Below are 10,226 nucleotides of genomic sequence, written 5' to 3' on the forward strand. Positions count from 1 at the left end.
GGACGCGGCGGAGACCGGGGAGTCTCTGCATCTCCCCGCGGGGTGGAGGGAAGCGCAAGAGTCTCTCGCCCGAGGTACGGGAGTGGGGGTCCCCTGAAGAAGGGCGGCTCCTGGAATCTGCGGAGAAGCCGGTGGTGTCCGCTGTCCTGCGCGGCGGGTGTAGGTCTCTCTGCCCGGCCCCGGGACTTTGAGGGGCAGGGCCGCCCTCCCGAAACGGGAGATCCACGTCTAATGGCTGGGGGAATCCCTGCTGTCTGGAAAAGGGAATCCTGGAGGGGCGTCTCTGGGGGGGGGGGTGGTCTCTTAGGGCAGGGGTGGGGGGGAGGATCCCTCTTTCTAAAAGGAAGACTGTGTCAAGGGCAAGGTGCACAGCGCGGGCCTCAGTGGGCGTCTGACAAAGTGCTGCTGTTCACTGGACAAAAATCCAGATTCTCTGGATCGTGGGGCAGGAAAAGCATGGGTGGGAACGGGAGGGCCGGGGAGGAACCTGCTTTCCAAAGTATATGGCTGCCAGAACCTCCGTCAAACAGGATAAGAATCTCCATTATTGGGCCACAAAGCTCTGTCTTGCTTATCCTTTCTGAAAGTTTAACCCCAGTTCCTCCAGCGAAGGTGCCGTGATCAAAGCAGCAGGTGACACGTCATGAGAGAGACATACTACCAATGACCCAAGCAAGATTTAAAATGCTTTTGAGGGTCTTGAACACTGGGTCAAATCAAGCAAAACAAAATATAACTTGCACCCAATGTCAAGATCTGCGCACAAAGTTTCCCAAACCTCAGCCACGCGTGTAGAACATCAGGTGACAGTGACCTTGGCTTTGCTGTGGACATCAGTGTCATGGGGGCCTAGGAGACTGGTGGGGAGACGGCAGCTTCTACGTCAGGCAGGATTCGCAGAGGAAGCCCCTGCCACAGTGAGCCTCTCTGAGCTCAGTTTCCCTGCATACTGACTGGAGGGATTAGATGATCGATGATCTTTAACAACTCGGTCAGCCCTCTCAGTTGGCATGGTTCTGTTTATTGAGGTGCACAGCCCAGTGTGCTGAGTGGAGACCTAGAGTCAAATCATGTAAATCGCAAACCCTGGATATGAAATGGAGATGATGATGAATATCTCACAGGACTTTTGTGCAGAGAAGTATGATGCCAAAGGCCTCCCAGGGGCTAGTGGGTTGTTACAACAGCAGGCAGGACCCGTGGTGTGCTGGTGTTTTACACGTTTTTGGAGCGGGGGGGTGGGGGGGGTGGATGGGTGTCTGATTTGTATCATTTGCTGACTTCCCGCGATGGAAATATTCCTACCATGGCTGATTTCAAGATGCCGATGTGGCATCATCCCTGAGCTCCTGAGTTAGGAAGAGATTTGCACGATTGGTTCTGCAAACCGGTCAGAGCTGGCCCCGGCACACCACTGGTAAGACCTTGAACCAGGCTCAAGGAGGCTCAGAGGAGGGGAGGGACAAGCTAAACCAGTGTGAGTCAGGGAAGAGGAAGAGCCCCCACCAGGCCCCACCACACCCAGTGGGCACCACCAGAGTTTGGGCAGGTGAAGAGGGAGCAGATCCAGCAACCCCTCCTAACCTCATGCCCATAGCACACGCCCTTATACACCAGCACGTACACAAATGAGCATGAGCCTGGGGGGGGGGGGGGGGGGGAGAGGGACGAACACATTCTCCCAAAGTGACACATTCTCAACGTTTCATAAAAGTTGCATGTTGAGGGCCGCCTGGGTGGTTCAGTGGGTTAAGGGTTCAACTTTAGGTCATGATCTTGCGGTTAGCAAGTTTGAGCCCCCGTGTCAGGCTCTGTGCTGATGGCTCAGAGCCTGGAGCCTGCTTTGGATTCTGTCTCCCTCTCTCTCTCCCCTTCCCCCATTCGCGCTCTGTCTCAAAAATAAGTAAACATTAAAAAAAATTTTCATAAATAAATCATTTTTTAATGTTTGTTTATTTTTGAAAGAGAGAGAGACAGAGAGCAAGCAGGGGAAGGACAGAGAGAGGGGGAGACACAGAATCCGAAGCAGGTCCCAGGCTCTGAGCTGCCAGCACAGAGCCTGATGCGGGGCTCAAACCCATGGACTTCGAGATCATGACCTGAGCAGAAGTCGGACGCCCAACCAACTGAGCCACGCAGGTACCACCCCCGCACACACAATTTTTTTTTTATGTTTATTTATTTTTGAGAAAGAGAGAGACAGAGCATGAACAGGGGAGGAGCAGAGAGAGAGGGAGACACAGAATCTGAAACAGACTCCAGGCTCTGAGCTGTCAGCACAGAGCCTGACGCGGGGCTAGAACTCACAGACCGCGAGATCGTGACCTGAGCCGAAGTCGGAAGCTTAACCGACCAAGCCACCCAGGCGCCCCCAATTTTTTTTTTAAAGTTACATGTTGACATCTGTTGGTTAAGTCTGTGGTGCAGAGACTGGAGGAAAAGCATCAAGGTGGGATTGAGACGGTAGTGGCTAGAAAATGAGATACACATAGGAAATATCCAGATGGGTATTCTTGAGCCCTCACCAGCCAATGGCACGGACCCAACCCTTGGTGCCTTCCTCCTGATGTTAGGACTGCGTAGGTCTCTGCCTGCTGGGGTGACTCCTGGCTTGCCCATGAAGGCATCAGAGTTATGCTTCTGCCTCCCACCGCCTCTGACGCCAGGGCTTCAAAGAATTACCCAGGCAGCAGCTCCTATTACTGATAATAATTCCAGCAGCAGCCCCCATGTGTCATGTGTGTGTGTGTGTGTGTGTGTGTGTGTGTGTGTGTGGTCTGGTACCTGGTCTCACTGAAGCCTCCCACCCACTGTGAGGTCAGGGCAATCATGATCACCATTGCAGGTGAGGAAGCTGGAGGTTCAGAGAGGTTAAGTAGCTGATGAGGGTGACCCTGTAAGTACTAGACACAGGAGTTGAGCGCAGCCCCAGTAAAATGGTCACACTGGTTGTGATCGGCGGTGGCTGGCTGAGGACTGCCCAGGCATAGCCTCACTCATGGTGGCCTTTCCATAATTCATCCTTACGAAGAAGCATCGTGTACTTCCTAAGGGGCTCCTGTCCGGAGGGGAGGTTTGTGCCGAAAGCATATCACCTCCGTAGTTGTGGGACTGTGGCATCCCCAAGGAAGGACATGAGGGGCGGCCCTCAGGACCCATAGCCTTAAGCCATAAGTGGTTCGTTGCTCTCCCACCCAGTGAGCTCCTTAAGGGCAGGCCTGAGCCTCGCCCAGGACCCAGCACATAGTCAGTGCTCAGAAAATATGTATTCTTGCCGGCTTATAACTGGGCTGTGGCCTTTGTGGGGGGCTGCAGAGATATATAAAGTGTTATACTGACAAAATGCATGCTCACAGCATCCCCTCCTAAGCTCAGACATGTTCCATCTCACACACACACACACACACACACACACACACACACACACACAACTCTGACACTGTGCAACACAAGTCCAGGCATTCAGTGACACACAGACTCCCCTGCACCTCCCCCATGGATGTCTAAATTCCTAGGCAGACCCACAGCTGCTCCTGGACCCACAGGTTCACACAGGTATGCAGGAGAAGCATTCTTAGACAGCCACATGCACCTACCTGTCTCCATTAACCAGCCCAAGGCAGCCACGCTCAGTGATAGTGTCCTCCCCTCCCCCTGCATGCACACACACACACACACACACACACACACACACACAGTTTGGAGGGTGCAGGCATGTGCCTGAATGGCTTGCAAAGGCTGCATTAAATCCAGCTCCCAGGTGTCTGCAGACCTCCCTCCTCTCCCTGAACCCTGTCCCCAGACCAGGCTGCCCCTGCCTGATTCTAACCCTCAGGAAGCATCCATCTTTGTCTGGCCCCAGGGCCCCCTGGACTCCAAACTCCAGCTCAACCCAGGCCCCAGGCAGAGCCCAGCAAACACACCGTCCCCTAAACTCATAACCAAGCCACGAGTGAGTGGAAATGAGGAATTCCAGACTGCCTATCTCCCTCTAATCGCCCTCACGGCTGCACAGGAAATGGACTTAACCCGACAGGAAGTGGGGCAGGCGATGCCCCGGCAGCTGTGAGGGGAGCCACCAGCACCCAGGCCAGTCCAAGGCATGGCTGCTCAGGAGAGGTGGAGGCTCACCCATCTCTCTGTCTGTCCTCCCTACCTCCTTGTGACCCAGCCTTCTCTGCTGTGGCCTTATGCTGACTCCTTCCATTCTGACCACTCCCAACCATCCTACCTCTGCACATTTGAACCAGACTTAACTCTCGCCTGCATTGTTTCACTGTGAGGTAGTGTGCTGGGCATCACTGTCCCCACTGTTCAGAAATGACACTCAAGTCTTGAAAGTTGAGTAACTTCCTCAAACTCACTGGCACTTGATGACTGGGGACTTGACGTTTCCAGAACATCAGACTGAGATAGGACTGAAACTAACCGGGGACAATGGGTTACCACATCCCACGCTCAGGAGGCTCAAGGCTGTGCGTGAAAGCAACAAAAAAAGATGGCGGAGAAAGATACCAAAATGTTAAAATAAAAAAAAATGTGGGTGCCCAGGAGGTGGAAAGTCCAAGTAGAAAAGGTTTTTTAGCCCCTTTGTATTTTCCAAATCTTCTATTATAATGAAAGCATTCTTAACATTTATAATGGAAATTTCTTAAAAGGGGGATGGGACAAATACCCAAGAATAAATCTCAAATGATAGGACTTGAAACATTGGCAGGAAAGATATTTGGGAGAGGAGGGAGAGGGACAGGGGAAAGGATTCCTGGAGGTCCTCCTATGGCACCCGTCCATGTAGGAAGTGCCCCTGTCCACTCCTGGGAGCTCACTCCAACATTGGCAGATTTTCCTCACCCATGGCGGTTCCAATTCAAGGCCTTCTTGCCTCAATTCTTCCTTCCCTTCCTCGTTTTCTTCATTCCAGAACAACACCCCGAGAAAAGGTTGTGTTAGGTGGAGGATGGTATGACCCCTGACTCCATGAGGCTCTTCTCCAGCCCTTCATACAGCAGCATCTTTGAGCTTAGGCAAGGAACTTTCCATGCAGAGGGGTGCCCCTTAGCATACTCCCACCCAGCCACGCATCCCGTGCCGAGAACAGCGCATTTCCTGCTCTGAAGAACCATCACTCCTGGAAGGAATACCTGCCTTGACTGACCACTCCTATCCCCGCTCACTCACCACTTTGGACACCGACAATATACTGGCACGGCTTAATTTTATTGTACTAATGATGTTTACGCACATTGTCTCGGAGTTTGGGTGAGCAGGTATGTTAGATGCACCTGTTATGCGTAGCTTACAGATTTCTCAAGGTACAAGACATAGGCTCCTACTCCTCTTATATATCCTAAGATCAGCCAGCAGTAATCATTAAATGTTTGAAATAATAAATGAATAAACGATGGACCGTGGAGAGGTCAAACCTGACATAATGATAGCTACATATCTCCCCTTGATTTTATAACCTTCATAAGAGACAAGATGTTCAGCACTCCATACTGACCCCAACCCCAACCCCAACCCTAAACTTAACCCTAACCCTAACCCCAACCTTAACCCTAAACCCTGACCCTAGCCTTAACCCTAACCCTAGCATGGTTAGAACTGGGGGCAGGGGGTGCGTGTTCTGATCAGTCCAGTTCTGTCGAGGGATCACAGGTTTGTAGGTAGGTGGGTGGCTAAGAAGTTAGATAATAATCTGAAAGGACATTCCCAATTTGAATAGCCTGCTCCAGGGGTGCCTGGGTGCCTCAGTCAGTCAAGCATCTGACTTTGGCTCAGGTCATGATCTCACGGTTCATAGGTTCGAGCCCCGCATCAGGCTCTGTGCTGACAACTCAGAGCCTGGAGCCTGCTTCGGATTCTGTGTCTCCCTCATTCTCTCTCCCCCTCCCCCACTCATGCTCTGTCTCTCTCTGTCTTTCAAAAATAAATAAATGTTAAAAAAAATTTTAATGCCTGCTCCATTGTGCCCATATGTAACTCATATACATATATATATGTATATGTATACATATGTTATATGTATACATATACATATAACCCATATGTAAGTGACATATATGTCCCTGCTTTGCCTGAACACTGAACTCACCATGAATATACCCACCCCCCTGGGTCCCCGCTTCTAGAAACATTAGGGTACAGCAAGATGACTGGCCAAGCGGCTCAGGCAGCATCCATTCTGTCGTGGATAATTGTGGATCCCCTACAGGGACTTCCTGTGGGCAAAGCACCAATGAGAGACTCTGTTCTGGGATGTCTTACAACAAAAAGGTGTTCCACACAAGGCACAGCTACCGAGACAGCTCAAAGAAAAAGAAAGGAAGGAAGGAAGAAGGGAAAGAGGAAGGCAAAACAACAACAAAGTCAACTTTCTTAGCAAATAGAAATGAAAGATAATCCAGAATTTGTTACAAACAACCTTCCAAAGATTTGACTCCGAACAGAGACATTCTCAACATCTTCTCTTTAGTTGGTTGTCATCTGGGTACATTCTTGCTGTCTGGAAGGGAAGGGTGAGGGGAACAGAGCCGCGAAGTTCTCAATGCCTCTGGCGCCCCGAGGCCCACTTTCCCCTGCGGTTGTAGGAAAAGCCAGCACAGACCGCTTCCTCCAGGCCGCGTTTTCACAACCACAGGTACAAATAAGATTGCAGGGGACTCAAACCTTGACTTATATCTGGGAAACAGTAAGCTCAGACTTTACTTCTTAAAAAAAAAAAGTGACTCACTCCATTTTACTGAAAAATTTGCTTTTCATATAAAGTGTGATTATATAATATTCAATTTAGCCAACTTTGATTGAGCCTCTGGTGTGGAACCCGGGGAGTATGAGATGATTAAGCCAGGCCTTGTCCCGAAGGAGCAGGCAGCTTGTTGGGAAAGATATGTAAACAAATACATACAGCATTTTGACATTTCTTTGTAAGTGCAAACTGATAACTTTGTACTTACGACGTGTCAAGCGTTGTTCTAAGTCCTCTAGGAATATCAACTCATGTAATCCTCACATTTTACAGATGAAGAAACAGAGGCACAGACAGATTAAGCTGGCCAACTAGGAAGCTTGGATCCGGGATTAGAACCTACAGAGCTGGCAGCCGAGGCTCCGAATGTCAACACTGTGCTGCCATAAAGAGTAGCAAGTCCTAAATGAGAGGGAAGCGGCCAGAGGACAATTCGCTCATTGTTCCAGGGGAGGGGCGTCTAGGACAATACCAGGGTGGGTGATATTTGAGCTGGATCTCTCAGAGTGGCTTTTTCATTCCATCTTCCTGCACTTTACCAAATGGAACCACCCATCCTAGTGTGCCACATAAATGTTTGAGTAGGAGTCAAGTTTTACCAGTGGTTGTCCTTGCAAGTCTAAGGGATGACCCTCCTTTGCTATATTGAGCCCACCTTTGGAGCCAGGAGTAGATTGAAAGGGTACTTGCTAGGGGGGAGGCACCTGGGTGGTTCAGTTGGTTAAGCATCTAACACTTGGTCTCCTCTCAGATCATGAGATGATGCCCTGCCTGGGGCTCTGCTGATAGCATGGAGCCTGCTTGGAATTCTCTCTCCCTCTCTCCCTCTCTCTCTCCGTCCCTCCCCTGCTCGTGCTCTCTCTCCTTCTCTCTCTCGCAAAATAAATAAACTTTTAAATGTTTTTGTTTATTTACTTTTGAGAGAGGGAGAGAGAGAGAGAGAGAGATAGCAGGGGAGGGGCAGAGAGAGAGGGAGACCCAGAATCCAAAACAGGTTCTAGCTCTGAGCTGTCAGCACGGAGCCCGATGCAGGGCTCGAACTCACAAACCGTGAGATCGTGACCTGAGCGGAATTTGGATGCTTAACCGACTGAGCCATCCAGTCACCCCAAAATAAATAAAGTTTAAAAACTGTTTATTTATTTTTGTGAGAGCACAGTGGCGGGGGTGGCGGTGGGGGTGGGGACAGAGGATCCAAAGGGGGCTCTATGCTGACAGCACAGAGCCTGATGTGGGGCTCAAACTCACGAACCCTGAGATCATGACCTGAGCAGAAGTTCGACGCTCAACCAACTGAGCCATCCAGACACCCCAATAATTAAACTTTTAAAAAAAGGAAAAAAAGAAAGGGTCCTGGGGACTTTAGAATAGGAAATGCCTTTGAGACTTGCTGAACCTTGCCACTTTGTATTTCTGACTGTGGAATCTCATTTTCACACCGGACCCTCCAGCTCCAAAATCAAGGTCTACTCTAGTCTCTCTTTGGGCTCAGCACCCAGGAAGTGCCTACCTTTCTTCCTCTCACGGCCTCGGGGGCATTCAGTGTCTACTAGAACCTGGATGTAACACCACGTGTCTCTAGTAGGGGTCGCTGACTACCGAGAGGATGGGACACCTGTAGTCGAATGGCGAGAACGCTGGGTCCTACCTTAACCTTGTTCCTTGGCTTCCTCTGTGACCTCATTTCCTCGTCCACAAAAGGGATACAACACTTGCTATCTGTCTTCCTCACAGAACAGTGGTGACAATTGTGAGGATGAATGTGGACACCTTCCAGCGTGATTCAGAAGAGGCAGCTCCTGCCCAGATGATTTCAAATAACCAGTCACTTCACAACCACCTTTTGAGCATCACTCATCTTGCCAGGTGCCATATGGAACCCAGAAATTATTTCTATCTTTGTATAAAAGGACTTCGAATAAAAGTTTTAAAGCCGACTGTAACACTGGATGGGGGAGCGGGGAGGACTTCTAGCTCTCCCTGGAGAGCAGTAAAAGCAGCATCCTCTGCCCTGGGAAAACGATGAGGGGAAAAGCGGCAGGCCAGCCTCCCCCACCCAATTAACCCATCTCTTCGCATGACCCAGTTTGCACATGGAGAAACTGAGGCACAGAGAAGCTAAGCGGCCTGCACAAGAAAGAACCTGGATTCCAAGAACCTCCCCGCCAGCTAATTCCAGAACATGAGTGGGAAGGGGCACTGTGAAAAGGCAAGTGGCCCGAGCGGGCCAGGAGGGACGAAGGGAGGACCTCCCTGGCCGGACACCCCGGCCAGGGCCAGGCCAAAGGAGCGGAGGGCGGCCGCTGCTTGCCAGCCTTCTGCAGGAGCGCCCCCTGCTGGTCACCGGTGCAGTCGCTCCCGGAGGACGCTCCGCGCTGGAGGGTCTGTGTCTAGAGGACCGGAGACCACCCCTTCGCCCGGAGCTAGAGCAGGAAGGGTCCGGGCAGGAGGGGGGGGGGGGGGGGAAGGGGGGAGAGGCATCCCAACCTCTTCACTTGCACTTGCACGTGGCAAACGCGAAGGTCAGAGGAGGAAGTGACTTGCTCAAGGGCTCTCAGCAAGCCAGTGGATGCGGGTCTCCCAGTCATCCCGCCTCAGCTGCAGAGCCCTCCACCTTCCCCCCACTCCTACCCCGCATTCCCGAGCCCAGAGGGCCTCTCGTTCCCTCCCTACGCGGGGCCAGCCCTCATTCCTCCCCTCCTCCCCAGTCCTGTCCCGCCCCACCAGCCCACCTCCTCCCGGAACCGTCCCGCCCTGCAGCTCCAGAAGTCCCCCTGCTCCGAAGCCCTATTGCCTCCGGGGTCCCGCAGGTCTAAATGGCTTTCAGTTCCGGGCGAGGCGTTGTCAGCCTGTTGGCATGATCTTGAGGACCAGAGATGAGGCCTCCTTCTTCTGGATCCTCCTCCACTCATCCACTCAACTCTTCCGCACCCAGAGGTGCCTGGTACAGGGCCAAACTCGCACTCGGTGATGCACATCGATGAATGTCTTTTTCGTCTCCCGATTGCAAAGCAGCCCGGCAGTGTCTAAGGCGCTGACGGCCAGGATGTCTATCTGGCTTTGGGGCTTTCTTTTCTAGCCTGTGACCTAGTGCAAGTCACTTTAAATCTCTCAGAGCCCCAGTTTCCCACCTGTAAAATAGGAAATAAAGCTATTCAACGGGCTGGTTGTGGGAATTACATGGAATAATGTTTAAAAATGTGCCTAGAACATAGTAGGTGCTCAATAATTGGCAGGGTTGATTAGTCAGATTTCCAAGGAGCCTGAGGCTGGCCTCATCCCTCTACCTGGCACCCTCTTTCTTGGATGTGAACCTTCCAAACTGTTGTTAGCAGCATCAGGGAAGGGCCCCAGGAAAGGGGGCTGCTGTTAGAAGCCCAGAAAGGCTGATCAGTGCAGGGTAATCAAGCCACGGTGAACGTGACTTTCAGGTACCTGGGTCTGCCTCTCTCGCTCCCCTTTCTGCTGGCTTCCTCAC

The sequence above is a fragment of the Puma concolor genome, chromosome E1 (genome assembly GCF_028749965.1).
Source record: "Puma concolor isolate L17-30 chromosome E1, mPumCon1.1.hap2, whole genome shotgun sequence".
NCBI classification, from domain to species: Eukaryota; Metazoa; Chordata; class Mammalia; order Carnivora; family Felidae; genus Puma; species Puma concolor.